Raw genomic sequence first — 23,082 nt, 5'->3', positions numbered from 1 at the left:
GTCTACAGAACTTCCATCTCTGTTACCAGGAAACTACTCTTTCTTGGAGCTGGCTGTGAAGGCCTGCGCCTGGTGTTGGGCCAAGGAGACAGGAAACTAGGGTTGCAGCTGGTGTACCATCCACCCTACTGCCCAGCAGCTTCTCTGACCAAGCTGGCGGAGTATTGGAGTGGGATTGGAGGAGCTCAGAACGATAGTCCTGGGTGATTTCAATGTCCATGCTGAGGCTGCCTCTAGTGTTCTGATTAGGACCTCATGGCCTCCATGACGACCATGGGGCTGTCTCAAGTTATCACCAGTCTGACACATAGGGCAGGGCACAACCTCGTCTTGGGTTTTGTTCCAGATGGAGGAAGGGGTGTTCTGGAGATGGGGGGGTGGATGTCACCCCATTGTCAGGTCAGACTGCTTCCTGGTGAATTTTCAACTTATGGCTCCAATCCCCCCCTGTAGGGCTGGTGAACAGATTAAAATGGTCCGCCTCCAGAGACTAATGGAATCTATTAGATTCCTGAATGCCCTGGGGGAGTTCCCAGTAGATAGAGCAGGTGACCCTGTTGAAGCCCTTGCCATGCTGTGGAACAATGAGACATGTCGGGCTCTTAACATGGTTGCCCCCGAGCACCCTCTCCGGCATTGTGGAGCCCGGTTTGTACCTTGGTACAAACCAGTGAACTAAGGGCAATGAAACAGGCTGGATGATGGCTAGGGCACGTGGTGAAATGCTATGAGGCTGATTGGGCTCTAGTAAAACATCATAACCATGCCTATTATATGGGGGTGAGGGCAGTGAAGAAGGCCCAGTTCTCTGCCTCCATTGCATCCTTTAGTAGCTGTCCAGTGGAGCTTTTCTGTATTGTCAGGGGTCTGTATTGTCAGGGGTCTGTTGACATCAACTCCAGGAAATGGAGTTTTAGACCCTTCAGAGGCCCACTGTGAATTGTTTGCTATGGAGGTGAGCAAATTTCCCCTCAACATGCCTTGCAGTCTTGATGCCCCACCCACATCTACTGCAGTCCCCAATGAGGTTTCCAGTGCAACATCCGCTGCAACTTCTTGGGATCGGTTTCAGTTGATGCAGCCTGATGAAGTGGACAAGGTGCTTGCAACAATGCGGCCAGCAATGTGTCCTCTCAACCCTTGCCCTTCTTGGCTTATTAAAGCTTGCCAAGGAGTATGACCAAGTGGATCCAGGATGTGGTCAATGCTTCAAGGGAGGGAGTGGTCGCAGCTGCCCTGAAAGAGGTAGTGATCTGACCGCTCCAGAAAAATCCCACCCTAGACCCATTGGTTTGTGACCTGGTCACAAATACCCCCTTTTTAGGGAAGGTGAATGAGAAGGTTGTGGTGCAGCAATTGCAAGTACTCTTGGATGAAACAGATTATCTTGACCCATTCCAATCTGGGTTCAGGCCTAGTTATGGGACTGAATCAATCTTGGTTGCCCTGATGGATGACCTTTATCAGGAGGAGGACAGGGGGAACACAACCCTGTTATTCTTACTTGATCTCTAAGCAGCTTTTGAGACTATTGATCATGGTATCCTTCTGGGCCAGGTTGGTGAGATGGGTATCAGAGGTACTGTTTTATAGTGTTTCTGATCCTATCTCCAGGATCATTTTCTGAGAATAGCATTGGGTGACTGTCTTTCGTCCCCCTGGCTGTTGTGCTGTGGAGTGTCATCTTGTCCCCCGTGCTGTTTAATATCTATATGAAGCCATTGGGAGCTGTGTTTTTAAGATGTTTTGCTTTAATATATTTTAAAGTCTGTTTAAGATGTTATAGAATGTTTTTAGTGTTTTTCTTTGCTGCCCTGGGCTCCTACTGGGAGGAAGGGTGGAATATAAATTTAATTAATAAATGATAAATACATGGAGCAATCACCCAGAATGTTGCCAGCAGCATTTAAGCACAATTGTGATTTATAGACCAGTGCTTCAATTCTGTCTCAAAGTGGATATAAATTAGCTTAACTCCTACTATACTCCAGTTTAAATCATTTGTGACCAGACAGCTGCATAATTGTGTAATTAATCCCAAGATTAAGGTGTGGTGTGTGTGGTGTGTGTGGTGTGTGTGGTGTGTGTGGTGTGTGTGGTGTGTGTGGTGTGTGTGGTGTGTGTGGTGTGTGTGGTGTGTGTGGTGTGTGTGGTGTGTGTGGTGTGTGTGGTGTGTGTGTGAGGACTCTGGGTCCTGCTGCAGCTGTTCCCACTTACCTACCCTGCCTTCATTTTGTGTCTTCTGCTCCACATATATGAAGGGGAAGAGCTGCCTGAGGCAGTGCCTCAGTGCCACGCCAAGTGCAACTCTAAGCACTTAGCGTCGCACTTGGCGTTGTCTTGGGGTTGTTTTGGAGAAAGAAGACAATGGAAGAAATGTTTATAGTCTATTTGTTATGGAAGATGGGGTTAGGTGGGGAGAAGCACAATGGGACATTGGAGAATATGTTGTAGATATTGTTATAATTGCTATGTTTGGTTTGTTTTATTTATTCTGTTATTATGTTATATATATTGTTGAGATTTATTGTTTACTTATGTTTATATAAAATGTGATGTATTGTTTTTTCTTTTAATTGTATCAAATATGAATTGTATATTATATTGCATATTGATTTTTATGTTGTAAACCGCCCAGAGAGCTTCGGCTATGGGGCGGTATAGAAATTTAATAAATAAATAATAAATAAGATTAGGGTTAGCATTCAAGTGTTTGACCCCCTGCTGTGAAATGCCAGATTGTCTGAAAGCTAGAGAACAAGATAGAGATTACATATAGGGGAAGACCAAATAAAAAATTAATAATGCTTTCAAAAACAGATGCAAGTACTACTGATTGAGAGATGCAGGCGTTGTTCTACCACAGCTATGGAAGCAGGGCTTTGTCCTAACACGCACACACACAAAAATACACGCACCTATCAGCAATCACAATAAAGTGCTAAGAAAGAGCAAAGCATTTCCCATCAGAGGAATGACAGCCTGAAGCTGACAATTAAAGTCAAGAGGAACCTTACACTGCAGCCAAGGTCTTTAAAGAGTGCTTTATTCTCTGGTTTTAATCCTACGGCAGGATTGTTTCTATCAATCTTCTCTTTGAATTTCCATAGATATTTTCACACTCCATTGTAGTGAAGGGGAGGCCTTGATTAACACTGCAATCAAATATGGCTTTTATCTGTCTCCTGCATTCATTTTTCACAAAACAAAGCCAGACACATTTAACCCAATTTGTCAGTGAGACCCAGGAAATATTGTAGCTCAGTAAGAATTGTCTAAGGCAGTGGTTCCAACCTTTATGAGTACAGGACCCCCTTTAAAAGCTCAAAAAATTTCATCCCCCCCCCCAATCTAATTGTAATTTTAGCCTCTGTTAATTGTGCGTGGCAAAATCACATCTCCAAATATCCCTTTCCATAAAAAGCTCCCTGCAGACAGGGAGGTGTTGCTTTCTTTTCTTAATGCAAAAGTTCATCAGATTGGTATCTCCCTCACACACATACAATGTGAAGTTGTACAGTCCTGGCTCCCAACACCAGTGGGTTACAGTGTTGGACTAAGATCCAGGTTCAAATCCCCACCCAACCATCAGTTTAAATGTAATAAAACATCTTCTCATATATGTAATCACCCTTTGACTCAGCTTCAGATTCTTAGTACCTGTTGGAAGGGAAACAATCTAAAACGACTACAATAAAATGATATAAAGGCAACCCCTGCTACCTAGTATAATTAACCTTCTTAAGGGAAAGTTAAACTCCTTTTGCACTTTTAATTGATCCACACAAGCTACCACTTTCAGGGTGGGGGGACTCACCTGTGGTTTAGAAAGACTCCACCCCTTTTAAGAAATGAACCAATAAACATTATCCAGCCTCTAGGGGGTGGATAAGGTTACTGTATTAAAGAAACATGTTTCCAGTTCTGAAAATTAGAAGTCATACAAAATAAGTACTTTCCTATAACCTTTCCCACTTCACAGAGAGCAAAAAGCACACATATATGCTTGTAACACGTCCAATAAGCACCCAACACCAATTCACATTGCTAAAGATATTGTACACCAGTGGTTCCCAACGTTTATGAGTACGGGACCCACTTTATAAGCTCAAAAAAAATTGTGACACCCCCCCACGCTAATTGTAATTTTAGCTTCTGTTAATTGAAAAATGGTGCATGGCAAAATCACATATCCAAATATCCCTTTCCATAAAAAGCTCCCTGCAGACAGGGAGGTGTTGCTGTCTTTTCTTAATGCAAAGGTCCAGTCAAATTGGGATCCCCACCCCCCCAACAGTCTGAAGATGTACAGTCCTGTCTCCCAACACTAGAGGGTTACAGTGTTGAGCCAAGATCCAAGTTCAAATCCCCACCCAGTCATGAAGCCCACTGGGTGACCTTAGGCCAGACACAGTCTCTAAGCCTGACCTATCTCATAGGGTTGGTGTAAGGATAAAATGGAAAGGGGGGGCTATGTGCACCACCTGGAGCAACTTGGAGGAAAGGTGGGGTATAAATGCAATAATAAATAAATAAATTTCAGCTGCAGTATGTGCACCCCAGCCTCAGCCAACCTGCTGAGCTTTTTTAAAAATATATTGATGATGATGATGATAGAAGCAGCAGTGTGGTAGTGGTGGGGATTCTAGATTGTGAACACAAAAGGGTGGATAGATTGAGTGAGGGTGAATGCTTTTAGGCTTTGGGGTGATCATCGGAACTGATGACTTGGTTAGCGTGCACTTGGAGAATGAGAGTGAAGCAGAAGACAGATTAGCGCATGCACACACACAAACACACCTGCCCCTCCTGGAAGCACCTGCAGGTGTGCATGCATTTGGGCATGCGGGAGGGGGGACACCCTGGAGTGCAGCAGCATCTTGGAGAGAGAGATTGGGGGCTGGAGTGCAGGTAGAGAAAAGGGGGAATGCTGGCACACACACTTAGCCTCAGAGATGGGGGGCTAGCAAATCCTGAGCTTCCTCACTGCTCCTTGGTTCTGTCAAGATCTGGGTGGCCTCACAAATAAAAATAATTTTTAAAAGGAGATGGCAGTGAATCAGGAGCCAAGAAAGGCAGTCAGAATGGCTGCCAGGAAGGAAGAGGGAAAGCAGCCTTTTCTTGCAGCCTTGCTTCTTTTTGCTTCATGAAAAGCCCTCTCCTCTCGTTCTGAGTAAGGGTGTCATCAACAGTGTGAGGAGACAGGAGTCTGTGACAGTAATCACAACTTCTTCTTGGTAGTTCCACCCTCTGCCTCCTTCGGCATCTGCCATGTGTTTTATAGGCAGATGCCTGCCCTCAGTACACCTGAAAGATGCTTTGGCTCTTCAGCAAAAGTCCTCTCCTCTCATTTAGAGTAAGGGGGAGGTGTTATCTGCAGCAGCAGTGGGGAGCAGACAGTGTCAAGGGAGTGAAGACTTTAAAAAATAAATAAATAAATAATTTGTTTCTTTACTGTTTGCAGTCCTCTCTGGATTACTTCATGCCCCAGGTTGGGAATCATTGGTCTAAGGCAATGTTTCTCAAATAGAGCATTCTTTAGGACCCACTAGTGGGCCCTGGGCCACTTTCAATTTCCTCACTTTCCTGCCCCCTAGCCTACCGTAGCCTTTTGGTTGAACCAACGCCCTCACCAGCAACTCCTTGCATGAGTAAAATAATAATAATAATAATAATAATAATAATATTTAATTTGTTTGTCGCCTATCTGGCAATTAGCCACTCTAGGCGACGTACATTAAAAGAGATAAAATACAATAATAACAGATGTAATCACATTAATAACAATAGGTAAAATACTGGACAGTCATCAATACATATAAAAGCAATTATAATAACAACGTACGATAAAAGTGGGTGGGAGACAGAGTGTTTGTAGGTGGACGTAGGAAGGTCTCAGGGAAAATGCCCAGAGGATGTGTTGAAAGAAATGTTCCTATGTTCCATCTCGATCACTGAGATATTCTGATGGGGCACTCTTAACAGTTCTTCACCCTCCTGAGGTTCGGTTGGCCTCCACCACAGACTAAGCTTTTTGTGTGGCAGGCACTGTCCTGTGGAACCCACTGCCAACAGAGGTTCAGCAACCATCTCTTTTTTCTTTCAGGCATCTCCTGAAAACTGAACTTTTTAAACAGGCCTTTTAATATGAATTTTCTTTTCCAACCAATGCAGTACCTATGGATGCTTTTAATATTGTTTTTAATTGTTTTCATTTTATTTTTAATTCTATGATATTTTTATATGCTGTAATGCTACCATGATATATTTTTAAGAAAGTGTGGCTGATAAATATTTTAATAAATAAATAGATTAGAATGTGAGCTAAAAGCATTAATATAATTAATTACCTGGGAATAGAAAAGGGGATAAGGGAAGAAAACTTTTATAGACATGAAGGACTAGAGAAGAAAGAAACTGGCAGTTGCGGGGATAAGGTACAAGCTGTGTATAAAAGGAGAATGGAGAAGAAATTACAGGAGATGGGTAAAATATTTTGATATGCATACGGGGAAGAGGAAATATGAAAGAAAACTTCTTCACTTAGAGCCTCTAGATCAGGAAATTCTGCCCGAAATGGGGAGTCTGTCACAAATAACCCTAGAACAAATGCCTGTACTTAGATGGAGAAAACTGACCTTGGACCTCCATGCCACAAGGAAAGCACCGTGGCAAATAATTTAGCAACTTCCAAAGATTAATTAGATATCATTTCCAGACGATTATGCCAAACTGCCTCCATCTGCCACCATTCTGTGACTGGCTCTGCCCCCATACCACTATTTTGGTGGGTCTCTGTAATTTTCAGCCATCTTGAGTAGGCTCTGGAGGCAAAGTTTGAGAACCCCTGGTCCAAGGTTCAATGTGGGACAGTGGTAAGAGTGTCAGACTACGCCTGTGCAAACCTAGCTTCAAATTCCCAACTCAGCAATGAAGCTCATTGGTTTACCTTAGGCCTGTAACTATCCTAGCCTAACCAGCCTCACAGGGTTCTTGTAAGGATAAAATGGAGGGGGAAACCATTTTATGCTCCTTGAGGAAAGGCAGAATAAAAGTGTTACAAGTCAATAAAATAATTTTATAGGGAGGCCATTTTGAGAATGTGATGTAGGCTTCCCACCAGCACTATTCTCCAGAGCAGCCTGTCAGCCAAATCCCATCCCCACACAACCACTAGGCCCTCCACATATCTTAAGTACACTGATGTCCCTTAAAAGGCCAGATTTGGCCTAGGGGCATCCAGTTGATGAGCAATAGGAGCATTAGAGGAGAAAGAGTATTTGTATACGTATAACGCTTAAGGTGTTGGACTACAACCTGGGAAACCAGGGTTCAAATCCCCACACAGGCATGAAGCTCACTGGGTGACCTTGGGCCAGTCACTGCCTCTCAGCATCAGAGGAAGGCAATGGTAAACTCCCTCTAAATACCGCTTACCATGAAAACCCTATTCATAGGGTCGCCATAAGTCAGAATCGACTTGAAGGCAGTCCATTTCATTTTCATGTGATAAGGGACTGAGTGCTACCATGATTTTTATTTTTATTACTCTCTACACAGCTTATGATTTATTGCAGCATGAGCTGCTACAACCTAACTAAACTACTCTTCTGGAATTTGTCAGAAACCACAAAGTGATTAATGCAATCAACTGCATGCTTTTTGCCTTCCTGCTGAACTAGTAATTCCAATGAAAAAAGCACAGACCAGCAACCCACTGCCCTCATTTCTGGCTCCCTATTGCTACCACCACAAAATCTTTTGCACTAACTATGTTCTCAAAGCCAACACTGTTAGCGGCCACATCCACACAACCTATGCCAAGTTCAACAGGATGGGCAACATGGTGTCCTCATTCAGCTCCCTAGCCTTGTCTCACTGCAGTAAACAACATACAGCAACAGATACACGGAACTGGGAGAACAACAGCCAAGTTCAGAAGAGATGCAAACATAATACAGGGGGGAAAGTACCGCTGTCAAATTCTAAACACCCAGCACAATGAATCACTGTGGTAGCAGTAACAAGGGATCCTTTGATGGTGAATACTTATGCAGTTACTTGGAAAAGTCCTCTCTTGTCATCTGCTATCATAAACTTCCCTTTGAAGCCTGTGGCACTGTTCACATTCGACAGAATATATCCTATGAATTCTGCAGCACAAGTGTCCAGATTTTGTTTATTTTTTTCAACTGAGTTACCAGGATTGTCAGCTTCTGAAGTCCAAGGAACTATTTATATTAATTACTATAGGATACTTTGTTAGACGAATAGGAAAGTTAATCTATAGCAGGAAAGAAACAACAAAAATCCGGTGTGGCACCTTTGATGATAACTACTATGCCACATTTCTGGAGGGAATATGGAAGGTTGTCAAAACAATAAATCCCATTATTTCTAACTATAAACTTCATATTAAAGTTTCCTTGTTTGTAATTAAAAATCAAGCAAGGACACATATCATGTTTCTGGGTCCATTAATAACAAAGCAACAGGAATGAGGAAAAACACAACTATAATCTGCAAAGCCTCCTCATAGTGATTTTGAATCTCCTCCTCCAACAGCCCCATGTGATATAGTTAGGGCTTGCCTCTATTCATTACAATTATTAACAAATACTGTATATAAGGGGACATCTATAAATTATCACTACAAGAAGTGCACCTTAATATTTGAAATCAGGAAAGGAAGTAAGTTGCTATCACCCAGGTGTTATCATTTCTCCTGAAGAACAACCAGCTGTAGGCCCAAATATATAAGGCCTATGTTGGTTGCCCTTGGTTACATACCAGAAGGAAGGAGTTGCAGCAGTAAATAATTGGGACTCTGTGCTTAACAACTCTTGAAACACCAATATAGATTTGACCATGTCAAAAAGTAAATATTATAAACAAACACATTATGAATAAAATCTACAGTTCTAGTTCGCCAGTACCAAATTTGTCATTGCTTTGTTTTATATACGTTATCCAAAGTTAATCCAACAAAGTATGAACGAGAAAATATACAGTACACAATACAAAAATCCCATTAGAATCTAGATATTTTTATTTTCTTGGTTCTATGTGAAGTGCCAGCCTCAACTTTACTATTCCCAATACACCTTTTATTTTATGCCATCACATCACCTTAACAGATTCAAGCAGTGTTTTTTTGTGAAGGTACTTACCAGTTCGGAGTACCGTCACCTCTTCTTTTGCTGCCCATGACAACCATTTTGTGCTGGCACCCATGTCACTTTTACCAAGGTATCAGTACTGACACTTAATATTTAACCAAAAAAGCACTGATATAAGTACCTGCTTTTCTCACTTTGGACTTCAGGATGGTTGTACACTGAGAACATACCAGTTACTGAGGATTTACCTTGCTGGCTAACCCAGGACAGTTATACTTGTCTGGGGCTTTGATCTCACACATTTCTATTTATTAGTCATCTCTCTCCCCAAAGGTGCCCACACCAACGTATAATCTTAAAAACCAATTCAGTTCAAATAATACAACCAACAACACTCAGGTTTGTTTACTTGTATGTATTAGTTTTTAAACTCTTAAATATTTTGAATGTTGACAAATCTACATTTTAAAAGTAAAAATATACTTTGATGCCTGTAGGGAATGGCATATCTTGAAGTCAGTTCTTTTTAATTAACAGGCAAACTGCCAGGGCCTATAGAATATTTAGTTTTGCTTGCTTATTCACTTAAGATACAATGAATCTCTTCTCTGCATCACCTAAAGCAAGTAAACTTTTTACCTCCCAACATTTCAAAGGAAATTATTATTTTACAATATCCAAGCAGTAATGTATTTTCTTACTCCTTTGCTGCCACTTACTTCTGGAATTTCCTCCCACATCACCTGTGCATGATGGTACCTTTATTACCTCCTTCAAACCCTTCCTCAAAATCTGCCTTTTATTTATTTACAACATTTTCACTCTGTTTGTCCAGCCAGAAAAAGACTCCCAGAGTAGCTTACAATTATAATAAGCCAGTTCCTGCTCTCAGGCTTACAATCTAAAAGACACAATGCAAAAGAAAAAGGTATTGGGAGAGTGGAGAAAAAAAAGCAAACTCAGGCATAATCCTTAGTCATAAAATTCTTATGTGTTTTTTCTAGCAGGGAGGAGCAAAGCATAAAGCCTTTTGTCACAACCCCTCCTTCCCATGTCCTACTGCACTAAGCCTGCAACCAAACATGAGTATATGTAATTAGAACAATTGCATATTTTGTCCTCGTTTACTCTTACTTCCCCTTCCTCTATTTTCCTTGTGTCAAATTTTAGATTGTAAACTCCACAGATCAGGGACCAGTCCTCATGTCCACTGTAAATTGCCACACACACTGATGGCTCTATTTCTCTAAAAGAACTATACATTTGAACCAAACAAGTATGTATTTCAAGTTACTTAATTTAGTACCTATCTAAATTCAGACTTTAAGGCTGTAATCCAATACACACTTATCAGGGAGTAAATTCAATTGAACCCAATGGAGCCTTCTTCTGAGTAGACATGAACTGGATTATAGCCTTAATCAGTTTTATGCACATTCACACACAGGACAGGTATCTTCAATTACTTCTTGCTGGATTTATTCACAACATTAGGTGATCTGGCACAAACTCTTTTACTGTAATCATTTTGTCTCCTTGGAATAAGACTCCTACAACTGGCAGACACATTTTTCTTTCTTTTTAGTAGAGCAAGGTTTTCAAATAGCTTTCTGGGATAAATTCTTTTTTGTTACAAATGCAATGACTCATCACATCCTAATTCATGTTCAATAACAGGAAGATACTGAATGATTAAATCATAGGATGCGTGCTCCAGACTACAATAAGGAATTCCTACTGACTAAGGCTGCAATACAAAGCATGCCTACTCAGATGTAAGCTCCATTGGGTTCAATGGGGCTAACTCCCAGGTAAGTGTGTATTGGATTGCAGCGAAAGGTTATTTTTCTATGTTCAAAGCAAAAAGAGAGTTTGATACAAAGAAATCTGAATACCTCTGTACAGGAGCCCCCTTTGTTGTTGTTATGTGCCTTCAAGTCAATTACGACTTATGGCAACCCTATGAATCAGCGACCTCCAATAGCATATGTCATGGACCACCCTGTTCAGATCTTGTAAGTTCAGGTCTGTGGCTTCCTTTATGGAATCAATCCATCTCTGGTTTGGCCTTCCTCTTTTTCTACTCCCTTCTGCTTTTCCCAGCATTATTGTCTTTTCTAGTGAATCATGTCTTCTCATGATATGTCCAAAGTATGATAACCTCAGTTTCATCATTTTAGCTTCTAGTGATAGTTCTGGTTTAATTTGTTCTAACATCCAATTATTTGTCTTTTTCGCAGTCCATGGTATCCGCAAAGCTCTCCTCTGACACCACATTTCAAAGGAGTTGATTTTTCTCCTTATCCACTTTTTTCACTGTCCAACTTTCACATACACAGAGATCGGGAATAACATGGTCTGAATGATCCTGACTTTGGTGTTCAGTGATACATCTTTGCATTTGAGGACCTTTTCTAGTTCTCTCATAGCGGCCCTCCCCAATGGTAGCCTTCTTCTGATTTCTTGACTATTGTCTCCGTTTTGGTTAATGACTGTGCCGAGGTATTGATAATCCTTGACCAACGTCCTCATTGTCAACTTTAAAGTTACATAAATCTTCTGTTATTACTTTAGTCTTTTTGACCTTTAGCTGTAGTCCTGCTTTTGCACTTTCCTCTTTAATTTTATTTTAAACATCCACATAACTGCAGCAGAAAAAACTCTGTTCTGAATTCAGTTTTGCTCTTAAAAATGTTTTTACTTGGTCAGCATTTTATTGGCTTTAATATTTTTATTTATTATAGATTTTGAAAGTTAAATATCAGTTCTGTGTTAGATATCAACTCACACAGAATATAATTTTACCCATCACTCCTTTCTGCAAACAGTCAGTCTCGTTTATCCACACCCTCCAATCTTAAAACATCACTCTTAAAATCTACCACGATGGAAAATAATTCTTCTTTGGTATATCAATTAAAGTTCTATATAGAATACTTTTTGTAACCCTACAGTTTTGATCCAACTGCTCTTGGGTAACAAGCACAACAATACTTCGTGTGTGACAACCAGGACATATTATTCCTAGTTTAACTGTCTAATTGGGAGAGGGAACAAATCTTTACTAGTCTCAAGATTTGCATGGGTGCTGCCTATTTTGAAAGAGCACAATATTATTACCAGTAAGTAATAAAAATAAGGAGTCATATTAGTAATATTCAAGAGCACAATGTTTGCACCAGACAGAAAGGGTATACATACAATGCTACGCTAAAGGTTATCAAACATACCTAAATCTGATAAACAAGCTAACAATACATGGTTCATCACAGATCTGACCAAAACAGGAGTAAACCTGAAAGTTAAAGCTCCAGGTTTTGGAGGATCCTGGATAAGATAACCTTCCTTCAGTGAGTCTACCTCCTTGTTGTGGCAGATCCAGCAGACCCCTTGTTGGGGTGTAGGCTCACTGCAAAATGCCCAACCATACCAACCCTTAGCACCTGAGTTAAAGATACGAAGCTAAGGTAGCTAATATATGATACTGAGCCAAAACATTTTTTCAGTATCTAATAAGACAATCAACAGCCACAGAATAAATGTTTTGTTTTAAAAATAATTTTACCTTTTTTTAAAGCAAAGAACAAACTACTTTTGAAACAAATTCTTCTGGATTAAACAGAAGTTTAAATGTAATAAAATGTCTTCTCATCTATGTAATCACCCTTTGACTCAGCTTCAGATTCTTAGTACCTGTTGGAAGGGAAACAATCTAAAACTACTACAATAAAAAGATATAAAGGCAACCACTGCTACCTTAGTCATCAACACTAGTGTAATTAACCTTTTTAAGGGAAAGTTAAACTCCTTTTGCACTTTTAATTGATCCACACAAGCTACCACTTTCAGGGTGGGGGGACTCACCTGTGGTTTAGAAAGACTCCACCCCTTTTAAGAAACAAACCAATGAACAGTATCCAGCCTCTAGGGGATGGATAAGATTACTGTATTAAAGAAACATGTTTCCTGTTCTGAAAATTAGAAGTCATACAAAATAAGTACTATAACCTTTCCCACTTCACAGAGGGCAAAAAGCACACATATATGCTTGTAACACGTCCAATAAGCACCCAACACCAATTCACATTGCTAAAGATATTGTACACCAGTGGTTCCCAACGTTTATGAGTACAGGACCCACTTTATAAGCTCAAAAAAAATGGTGACACCCCCCCACGCTAATTGTAATTTTAGCCTCAGTTAATTGAAAAATGGTGCATGGCAAAATCACATCTCCAAATATCCCTTTCCATAAAAAGCTCCCTGCAGACAGGGAGGTGTTGCTGTCTTTTCTTAATGCAAAGGTCCAGTCAAATTGGGATCCCCACCCCCTGACAGTCTGAAGATGTACAGTCCTGTCTCCCAACACTAGAAGGTTACAGTGTTGGGCCAAGATCCAAGTTCAATTCCCTCCCAGCCATGAAGCCCACTGGGTGACCTTAGGCCAGACACAGTCTCTAAGCCTGCCCTATGTCACAGGGTTCTTGTAAGGATAAAATGGAAGGGCTATGTGCACCACCTGGAGCAACTTGGAGGAAAGGTAGGATATATAAATGCAATAATAAATAAATAAATAAATTTCAGCTGCAGTATGTGCACCCCAGCCTCAGCCAACCTGCTAAGCTTTTTAAAAATATATATTAATGATGATGATGATGGAAGCAGCAGTGTGGTAGTGGTGGTGATTCTAGATTGTGAACACAAAAGGGTGGATAGATTGAGTAGAGGGTGAATGCTTTTAGGCTTTGGGGTCATAATTAGAACTGATGACTTGGTTGGCGTGCTCTTGGGGAATGAGAGTGAAGCAGAAGACAGATCAGCGCATGCACACACACAAACACACCTGCCCCTCCTGTAATCATCTGCAGGTGTGCATGCATTTGGGCATGCGGGAGGGGGGACGCCCTGAACTGCCTCAGCATCTTGGAGAGAGAGATTGGTGGGTGGGGTGAAGTGGAAGAACAGGGAGATGCTGGCATACACAGCCTCAGAGACGGGGGGGGGGGCGAGCAAATCCTGAGCTTCCTCACTGCTCCTTGGTTCTGTCTGGGCCGAAGATGAGATCTGGGTGGCCTCACAAATAAGAATAATTTTTAAAAGGAGATGGCAGTGAATCAGGAGCCAAGAAAGGCAGTCAGAATGGCTGCCAGGAAGGAAGGGGGAAAGCAGCCTTTTCTTGCAGCCTTGCTTCTTTTTGCTTCATGAAAAGCCCTCTCCTCTGATTCTCAGTAAGGGTGTTTTCAACAGTGCAAGGAGATGAGAGTCTGTGACAATAATCCCCTCTTTTTTCTGGTAGTTCCATTGGCATCCGCCATGTGGTTTTATAGGCGGATGCTTGCCCTCAGCACACCTGAAAGATGTTCTGGTGCTTCAGCAAAAGTCCCCCCCTCTTGTCTGGAGCAAGGGGGAGGTGTTGTTTGCAGCAGCAGTGGGGAGCAGACAGTGTCCAGGGAGTGATGACTTTTTTAACAAATTAATAATTTGTTTTTTTTACTGTTTGTGGCCACCTTTGGATTACCACGGCTCCCAGGTTGGGAACCGCTGTTGTATTAATTGTGGTCTGCAATAACCTGTACAGCCCTGGCTTCTGAAGCAGGGAGTGTTGGTAAACTGACCATAACAGTTTCCTCCTGTTTAGAATGAAATAATGTTTAACAGAATGCTCAATCCCACAATGTTTCTGATTGTAGTTATTATAGAATAGCTGTGACTCAAAACACATTCAGCAATAACAAAGAAGAGTCTTGTGGTATCATAAAGACCAACACATTCAGCATAAGCTTTTGTGGAGTACAGTCCCCTTCATCAGGGCATGAAGTGTTATCCAAAGTTGGCAGGTATAAATTGGGGCCAAATGGCAATGAAATGCAAAAAAACACCCTGTTCTTTTTTATTTTCTTTTTTTGCATTTCAATTACTACTGTTTCAAGTATTCACTTTACTTATCTTAAGCTTTACATTGAATTGCCCCCAGCTGTTTTGGTTCCATTTCATTACCATTTGGCTCCATTTTACCCCCACCCCATGTGCACATCTGATAAAGGGGAATCTAGGTCCCCAAAGTTTATGCTACAATAACAATGCAATCTTTTACATGTCAGAAGTAAGCTCCACTGAGTTCAATGGCAATTGTTTATAAGTAAATGTGTATAGAATTGCAGTATAATTTAGGGCAAAGCCACACCATACATTTAAACCACATCCAATGCACATTTAAAAGACATACCTTCCCACAAACATTCCTGGGAATGGTTGTTTTCCCCTCACAGAGCTACAACTTCCCAAACCTCTTACCAAACTACAGTTCATCTCCACATATGTGCATTTATATGCATGAGGGCTTTAGTTAAGATGCCATTGTCAGAATATCAAGAGATTTACAGAGCAATCCTTTGGATGTCTGTTCAGAAATGTTCAAATGAGTTCAATGAGACTTACTTCTGATTAAATGTGTATGGGATTGCAGCCTTAGCTTCTGGAGACTAGGAGGATGGAAGCTGAAACCTGAAAAACCGTAGCTGAAACACAGGTGTGCACTAATAAACATTTTATAAAGCATCACCAACATTGCTGGAAAAGGCAAAATAGGGACAGGAATTCAGAAACATACTTTCCATTTTAGTTTGGATGAGTTATTTTTTCTATAGCTCTATGTTAACCTTAGTACTTTCTACCCAATAGACTTTGTAGCAATTTCATGGCTAGTCACATACAGGAATAATACCTTTATCCTTGACAGAAGCGCTATGCCTTTGATAGCTACATGACAGACAGAAATGCAGCAGGCTAGATTTCCTTATCATTGCACCTGCATATGAAGAAAAGCAGAATCAGGTGCATTTGTGGTTGTTATGCAGTTCATAAAGGTATACTAACTAATTTGTCAAGAAAAGAAGGTGGCACCCACAGAACCATATGCTATAGTTGAGGGATGGTGAACTTGTGACCCTCCAGATGTTGTTAGGACTCCAACTCCCATCGTCTTTGAGATGACACAGTTTGCAGCATGGAGTTCCCCCAACTGTTTCTGAATATGAAAAACTGATCAGGAGAGGATGCATTGGGCATGCCTTCCCCTCTGTAAGGATGGTGTAATCTAGAGTGGTGTACACTCTATACTTTTAAAACCTATTCAAAGCAAAACATTTCCTTCAAAGAATTCTGGGCACTATAGTTTACCCTCACAGAGTTACAATTCCCAGAAATTCTTAACAAACTACAGTCTCCAGAATTCTTTGGGAGGGAAAATACGCTTTGGATGTGCTTTAAAGGTAATATAAACTGCATATCTGTGTCAGGGAGTAAGATATAGTGAGAAAGACATAGTAGCCTGGTTCATACAACACACTAAACCAGAAACCATGTGAATGTGCAGGCTCCTGAGAACAGCTTCCAGCTACTTTGCTCCTCCCCAGTCCTTTTTCCTGCCGTACCACGCAAAGCTAAGCCATGTTTTGGCTTAATTTGCTGTCCAAACCAGGACTCATTATTAAGCTCTCTCCTCACTAACCACACACTGTAACCAACCTTGATTTAACCAAATTATAAACCATAATTAACCTAAACTAGGCTATTAAGAGAGAGCTGAGATGTAAGTTCTAGAAGGGTTTGGGGGATTCTGGCTGCCTCTTTCTGGAGATCAGATGTGACTCGGAGCAGAAGATAATGTTTTGGAGTATTTACATCAGAATGGAGAAACCTATGGCCCTCCATATGTTCTTTGACTACAACTCCCATCATCCTTGATCACTGGTCTTGCTGGCTGGGATCTGCAAGGCTATATGTTCCCCATCCCTGGTTTACATTGTTTTCCCCAACCTTTGCTCAACCTGAATATTTATAAATAAACTGTAACATTAAAAAAGGCCATAAGCTTCTAGTGACCTCCGTCCAAAGGAAATCAAAAGGGTAATTGCTGCATCCCCAAATCTTATCCCTGGAAAAGTGGGGGTATTCTATACTTATACTATACTAAAAGGCCCATCTTCTTACCACATGAAACTGCCCGTTCTTTCAGATCTTCTATGGAGGTCTCTCTTCTTCATCCCATGGACATCTGGTTTACATTTGGCTCGGACTCAAGAGGGACTTCTCTTTGGGCATGGAGGCCTGTCATGTCATCTCTCTAACAGCTTTCTGCCACCATGCCAATAATAATAATAATAAAATTTTATTTCTAGGCCGCCTATCTGGCCGCGTGAGCGGCCACTCTAGGAGGCGTACAAAATCAAGTAAAAATACAACATATAAAATACACATGTAAACCAAGAACTTTGATATAAAATTAAACTAAAACCACCCACAGCTATAGCCGATAAAGTCAGGCTACCCCAGGGATCTTGTAGGCCTGCCTGAATAGCCAGGTTTTCAAGGCTTGGCGAAAACTTGGCAGGGAGAGGGCATGGCGAAGATCATAAGGGAGAGAGTTCCAGAGGGTGGGGGCCACAATTGAAAATGCCCTCTCTCTGGTCCGCACCAGCCTAGCTGTTTTAACTGGTGGGACCGAGAGAAGGTCTTGAGTGGCTGATCTTGTCAGGCGGCATATTTGTTGATGCTGGAGGCGCTCCTTCAGATAAACTGGGCCGAGACCGCATAGGGCTTTAAAGGTTAATACCAACACCTTGAATTGGGCCCGGTAGACAACTGGTAACCAGTGTAGGTCTTCTAACACTGGAGTGATGTGATCACGGCGACGGCTGTTCTTAATCAACTGTGCCGCCGCGTTCTGTACCAGCTGTAATTTCCGGACCGTTTTCAAGGGTAGCCCAATGTAGAGCGCATTACAGTAGTCTAAGCGAGAGGAGTCCAGGGCATGCACCACCCGTGGTAGAAGATGGATAGGAAGGTAGGGTCGCAGCCTCTGTATTAGATGTAATTGATACCAAGCTGCCCGGCTCACTGCCAAAACCTGAGCCTCCATGGACAGCTGGGAGTCAAGGATGACCCCGAGGCTGCGAACCTGGTCCTTCAGGGGCAATTTTACCCCACTGAGCACCAGGTCTATATCTCCCAACCTTCTCCTGTCTCCCACGAGCAGCACCTTGGTCTTGTCAGGGTTTAGTTTCAGCCTATTTCCTCCCATCCATTCACTTACTGACTTCAGGCACTTGGAAATGGTCTCCACAGCCAACTCTGGTGAGGACTTGAACGAGAGATAGAGCTGAGTGTCATCCGCATATTGGTGGCACCGCAGCCCAAATCTCCTGATGATGGCTCCCAGCGCCTTTACATAGATGTTGAATAGCATGGGGGAGAGGATAGAGCCCTGTGGCACACCACAATTGAGAGGCCAAGGGTCTGAAACCTCATCCCCCAATGCCACCCGTTGATGTCTGTCTGAGAGATAGGAACGGAACCACCGTAAAACAGTGCCCCCTATTCCCATTCCCTTCAGGCAATCTAAAAGGATACCGTGGTCAACGGTATCGAAAGCCGCTGAGAGATCCAGGAGGACGAGGAATGCATGTTCTCCCTTATCCAACGCCCTCCTTAAATCATCTACCAGAGCGACCAAGGCTGTTTCAGTTCCATGTCCAGTCCTGAAGCCCGACTGGAATGGATCCAAATAATCTGCTTCATCCAAGTGTGTCTGTAACTGTTCGGCCACCACTCGCTCGATCACCTTGCCCAAGAATGGTAAATTAGAGACTGGGCGAAAGTTGTTCAGCTCTCGGGGATCCAAGGAGGGCTTTTTCAGAATGGGCTTTATTACCGCCTCCTTGAGGGCTGATGGCACTGCACCTTCTTCTAAGGAAGCATTCACCACTGCCTTGATCCCTTCACTCAGTCTCTCTTTACAACCCAAGATGAGCCATGTAGGGCAAGGATCAAGCAAACAAGTGGTTGGCCTCACAGTAGAGAGCACCTTGTCCACTTCCTCAGAGGGAAGAGGCTGGAACCGATCCCACTCTGGCACACTTCCTGTATCCGTGGTATACGGAATCGTGCTCTTCAGGCGCTCAATTTTATCAGCAAAGTGTTTGGCAAATATGTCACAGGAGGCTTTAGAATGTTCCATGGGTTCCTGCACAGCTGGACTAACCAGGCTTCGGACCACTTGGAACAACCTCCTGGAACAACACTCTGCAGACGCAATAGAGGCAGCAAAGAAATCCCTCTTTGTTGCCTTTGTTGCCACCTGGTAGGCAGCTATTGCCGCTCTAACCAGTGTCCGATCGTCTTCAGTGTGAGATTTCCGCCACCGGCGCTCTAGTCGTCTCACCTCCCGTCTCAGACCCCGTAACCGTGGTGTATACCTGGGTGCAGTCTGAGTTCTATTCAGGGGGAGAGGACGTTTTGGAGCCACCCGGTCTATTGCCCCGGTGATCTCCCTATTCCACTCCATCACCAGGGTTTCGACCGGGCGACCTTCAGACAACTCCAAATCTCCCAGTGCATTCAGGAATCCCTTAGGCTCCATCAGGCACCTGGGACGGACTATTCTAATAGGTCCCTGTCCCCTGCGGAGGGTGTGCGGCATTGAGAGATCTATGTTTACCAGATAGTGATCTGACCATGACACGGGGTTAGCAGCAGCAGCTCCCATTTTCAGAGCACTTCCTCCCCCTCCCGAGACAAACACAAGGTCAAGAGCATGACCGGCTGCATGGGTGGGCCCCGTATTACTAAGGTGCAGTTCCCAGGAAGTCATGGTTTCCATGAAATCCCGAGGAGCTCCTGTGAGAGCTGCCTTGGCGTGCAGGTTAAAATCCCCCAAAACCAGTAGGTTGGGGGAAAGGACCCGCACACCAGCGACAACCTCAAGCACCTTTTACCGTGGCTTTTGACACCTGAGATATATATTGTATAGGTGTAATCTGCCCTGTGACTTTATGATGAAGAGCCAACAAGAAATCAATTACAGAAATAAATAATTTCTTTTCCAGCAGGTATTTGGACTCCCAAATTGTTAATTTTAATCTCCCCGGCATGTTAGCTGAAGTGTTTTATCTGCTGCTGCTTCTTTCTTTTAATGTTATTATTTTGTGTTTTGCTGTTACAATATGCTGATGAGATTGTAACCTGCACTGAACTCTTATGTAAATAATATGATGAAATAAAAGAGGGTGTGGGCGTGTACACAAGTTCAGATACCAACTGTGTGCTGAAATTCTAGCAGGGATGTTGCGAGGATCAAATGGGACAACCCCATATACACTGTGCTAAGCTCCTGGGTAGAACAGCAGGATACAAAACGTGATGAATAAAAAAAAATAGGGCTGCAGAACAAGGCAGGAAGAAGAGACTTGGATTCAATCATAATTGGCTTGCAAGAGTATCTATTGCCTTGGGAAAGTTCAGTTTTGTATGTGTGTTTGTTTAAATACTGAGTGGGCAGAATTCACCAAAACAGAAAGCAGAGAATAATTCTGGAGTGATTTCTATGGGGATGGGCAAGATGAACAAATAATTCATGTCCATTTCTGATGTGTTATTCTTCCACATTAGGCCCTCAACCGTGCCAATACACACACACAGACACATCTTTATGCTGCTTCCACATTGAGGGGGCGGCTTTGCCTCTCAGTGCTTAGGGAATTTCATCTCGTGACTCCCATTAGCATCTACAGGAGTTATGTGCATGCATTCTCCTTTTGTCCGTGGACTGGGTTGAGCTAGCCAACTCATTCTTTCTTTGCTGATTTGAAGTCTGTTCTGTTCCAAACACGGTGAGGTTTTCATCTCTCACAGCCTCAAACTTAGTTCATCCATGACCTCTTTTTTGTTAACTAATGTATTTTTATCATTTGGCTGCACATTTGGGATACAGTCCTAAACACATCTACCAGGGAGAAAGACCCATTTAAGACAATGGAGCTTATTTCCAAGTAAACTCATTTAGGATTTCACTGCATATTTTGTAAACAACTCTGGAACCCATTTTTGGCACTGAGAATTCTTAGGAGACCCCTATTCTCCTCACAGACGTACAATTCCCAGAGTTTCCTGGGAAGGATTTATTGTTAAACCAATTTGCGAACTGTAGTTCTGTGAGGGGAATAGGGGTCTCCCAACAACTCTCAGTACCCTTCCCAAACTACAATTCCCAGGATTTTATTTTTAGAAGACATGACTGTTTAAAGTGGTATAAAACTGCTTTAAATGTACACTGCAGACGGGGCCTGTCTATACTTGCATTTGTTCACAGTCAACCTTTGTCTCTCCCTTCTCTTTGTTATCTCCCTACCTTCCAAAATTTAGATTGTAATTTCTTTGGAGCAGGGTCCTATATTTTTTTTTCTGGGCTACTCTGGAACTATATAGGAGGTGGGGAGTCTAGTTAGTATGATTGCCAGCCTACCAGAAAACAACCAGCTGGCTTGCTCTTGTGCCTTGATGTGCTTTTCAAGGCATAGAAATTAGAAATCATCACCTTCTAACATTTCTACCTTAAGTAGCTCATTGGTAGAGCACCTGCTTTGCACACAGAAGGTCTCAAGTTCAATCCCTGGTGTCTTCAGTTAAAAAGATCACTAGAAAGTGATGGGAAAGAAAACTGCCTCAGACCCTGGAGAGCTATTGTCAGAGTACAACATTGTCACATTTCTCAATGCTATCCCTCCTCCACACAGAATCTTTTAGTTTAGGCTTGAGTATTTCTCAGATTGGTTTAAAAGCTCTGACTATGGTTTGCTGATCACGTACCTGCAGCTTAAGGTGTGAGCAAGTTTCACGTCAAAACATTCATCTGCATGTCTGACTGTTTCCCAGTGAAACATGCCCAACAGAGAAGGTGTAAAACTCCTGTCTTTCAGATCTCACATTACGGAACACAATGAGTTTCACTGAAAGACTCATAACCACTGTGGATAGGAAATTAACATATTCTGCCTTAGATCATCACAGGGTTTTTCCTTTGCTTCCCAGTAACCATCCTTCGCACATGCAGCTGTTAGAGACAAAGGGGCTCTCCAGATTGTGGCAGGGCAACACCACCTGACCTAATCAAGTGATGATAAGAGCAGATGGATCAGATCAGTGGCCCATCTCTAGCTAACCCAGCATCTCGTTTCCCACTGTGGCCACGCAAATGCTTTCAGGCAGAGCTTGGAAAAGTTACTTTTTAAAACTACAACTCCCATCAGCCCCAGCCAGCATGGCCACTGGATTGGGCTGATGGGAGTTGTAGTTCAAAAAAGTAACTTTTCCAAGCTCTGCTTTCAGGGAACCCACAGACATGTCATTAAGGCAACAAGCCCTTCTCAACAATTAGCATTCAGTGGCAACTTATCTCTGCTTGTGCCTCTGTGTCCAATAGCCATAAACAGACCTGTCCTCCAGCAATATGTCAAATTGCTTTTCAAAAACATTTAATTAGCCAGTGGTCATCATGGCATCTTTGGAAGCAAATTCCCTACAGTAACTATACATTTTGTGAAGAAAATGACTGCAGCATAATGGACCAGAGGGGTGTGTGTGTAAAGAAACTTTTACTCCCTTCCTTCTGCCACTGCCAGTCTAGGTAGGCCACTTGTGCCAAAGGATATTAAGTAGGCTGCCACAATACCCCTTATGCTCCTTCTAACTTTGGACAGGAATGCCTTCCAAGAAACCAAGGCAAATACTTACAAGGGGAACCAGAGATAGTATCCAGCTTACCTGTCCCTCCCCAGAGGTGAAGACCAAAGTTGCTTGCTTTTCTCTGTCAAATCCCACATAGCATGAACTTAGGCACACGAGAGGTTGGAATAACCCTGCATTTTGGCACCAATGCACCCAAGGCCCCAATAGCCAAATTATATGAAGTTTATTTAAAAAGAAGAAGAAGAGGAAGAAGCAGAATGTCGCTTCAAGAAAATAATGTAAACAACCCTTTAGTTCAAGTCTGTCTGTCCTAATAAGCTACTTACAAACAGGCGTCTGGTCTTGAGTGTGGCAAGTTAGATGGTCAGTTGAAGGACTTTCAAGGACCAAGGACTGTCTGGCAACAGTCAACACTTTTGAAGAGTTTCTGACTCAGGTG

General features: G+C 42.4%; 1 protein-coding gene across 7 annotated transcripts in view; it reads right to left on the bottom strand.

The window, feature by feature from the left end:
- Nucleotides 1–15,921, bottom strand: part of MICAL3 (microtubule associated monooxygenase, calponin and LIM domain containing 3) — a 273,115-nt gene extending 257,194 nt beyond the window's left edge. Inside the window, exon 1 of one of the 7 annotated variants that reach the window (XM_061638561.1) lies at nucleotides 15,833–15,921. The gene's annotated coding sequence lies outside the window, so the exon portion shown is untranslated. The other 6 variants (XM_061638562.1, XM_061638565.1, XM_061638563.1 and 3 more) reach the window with 6 other exon arrangements.
- Between the last annotated feature and the right edge of the window lie 7,161 nt (nucleotides 15,922–23,082).

Source organism: Rhineura floridana, chromosome 8 (genome assembly GCF_030035675.1).
Source record: "Rhineura floridana isolate rRhiFlo1 chromosome 8, rRhiFlo1.hap2, whole genome shotgun sequence".
NCBI classification, from domain to species: domain Eukaryota; kingdom Metazoa; phylum Chordata; class Lepidosauria; order Squamata; family Rhineuridae; genus Rhineura; species Rhineura floridana.
Note: the sequence above shows the minus strand (reverse complement) of the source record. Positions and strands in the feature narration are given on the sequence as shown.